This window comes from Crocodylus porosus, unplaced genomic scaffold, assembly GCF_001723895.1.
Source record: "Crocodylus porosus isolate Cpor-Errol unplaced genomic scaffold, CroPor_comp1, whole genome shotgun sequence".
Lineage (NCBI taxonomy): Eukaryota > Metazoa > Chordata > Crocodylia > Crocodylidae > Crocodylus > Crocodylus porosus.
The window spans coordinates 75452222-75454085 of NW_017728947.1; positions in this window are offsets into that span (position 1 = coordinate 75452222).

Here is a 1864-nt window from a genome sequence, read left to right on the forward strand (position 1 = left end):
GGTGCCATATCAGCTCTGAAGGTACAGTTTCCAGCAGCATGACAATAAGAGTACATGCCACATTTCACTGGTCCACCAAGTCCTCTATCCCATTTGTAACAGTGAAATAAAATGCCTGTGTCAGAGATTGCACCTGGTTCACTGTGCTTTCCTGTCCTATGGATCAGTCTTTTCTTGTTCCTCAAAATGGTGTCTAGCCTTGACCCTGCAGCCTGAGAATAGTTTTAGCTTGATTACTGCTGATGTTCTTGATTTATTTATTTTTTGGTATACTAAGCTGTTTGCTACCAGTTTCCTGGGGTAGAGAGTTCCACAAGCTAACATTGCATTACGTAAAAATAAATTTCCTTTGATATACTTTAAATTCGTTCCTAGTTACTAAACGAAGGTAGGAGTGTGTGACAAAAGCAGAAGATACTTTTTGAAAGTCACTCAACTACAATTTGGGTTTAAGAAACTGGACAGGAACATCTGCCAGCTAGTTCTATACATTATTACAGAAAGAAAGTAGCCATGGGGTTCCAACAGAATTAACTAACCTGCTATCCACTGTCTTTAAAAAGGAGCAGCTCAAATTGAATTCAGGTGCCTGGCTCTGGTGCTCAAACTGCTGGAATGGGCTTTTGTTCTTGGGCAAGGACTACATGTCACCATCAGTGATTCCCAAATTGAGGTCCCCATAGGCATGGGTAAAGGGAACACAAATCACAAAGCTGCCCTCTCACCACCCATACATACATATTTCCAGGTAAAAGGTAGTTAAGCTACATACATAGTGGCTCATGAGAAACAGAGGGTTGATAGTGATCCATCAGTCCAAAAAAGTTTAGGACCCACTACTCAAGGATATCAACCCCCTACCCTCCCAGGCCAGATCTAGACTGCAGAGATGTGGGCTGGGCTCAGACATGGTAGCAATGGGGCAAGTGGCAGGGGTGGGAATTAACACAGCCATTATAGAATCATAGAAGTAGGGTCAGAAGGGACCTTGTAGATCTTCAAGTCCGACCCCCACCCCCGGCAGGAGAAAAACTGGACTCAAATGAGTCCAGCCAGGTAGGCATCAAGCCTCTTCTTAAAGACCCCCAGGGTGGGAGCCAGCACCACTTCCCTTGGAAGTTGGTTCCAGATCCTAGCCGCCCTCACTGTGAAGTAGTTCTTGCGGATGTCTAACCTAAACCTACTCTCCAATAATTTGTGGCCGTTATTCCTTGTCATGCCAGGGGGCGCTAGGGGAAACAGTGTCTCTCCCAATCCCTTCTGGTCCCCCCTAGTGAGTTTATAGATGGTCACCAGGTCCCCCCTCAGCCTTCTCTTGTGAAGGCTGAACAGGTTTAGGTCCTGCAATCTTTCATTGTAGGGTCTGCCCTGTAGTCCCTGGATCATGCGGGTGGCCCTCCTCTGGACCCTTTCAATGTTGTCCACATCCCTCCTGAAATGGGGCGCCCAGAACTGGACACAGTGCTCCAGCTGTGGCCTGACCAGTGTCGCAAAAAAGGGGGAGGATCACCTTCTTGGCTCTACTTGAGATGCACCTGTGGATGCACGACAAGGTCCGGTTAACCCTGCCAACCGTGACCGCGCATTGTCAGCCCATGTTCATCTTGGAGTCAATAATGACTCCAAGATCCCCTTCTGCCTCCGTGCTCTCAAGAAGGGAGTTTCCCATTCTATAAGTGTGCTGCTGGTTTCTACTGCCTAAGTGCAGCACCCTGCATGTCAGTATTGAAATGCATCCTGTTTACATTAGCCCACTCCTGTAACCTATCCAGATCTTGCTGCAATCTTTCCCTCCCTACTAGCGTGCTCACTTCACCCCAAATTTTGGTATCATCAGCGAATTTAAACAGGTTGCTTTTCACCC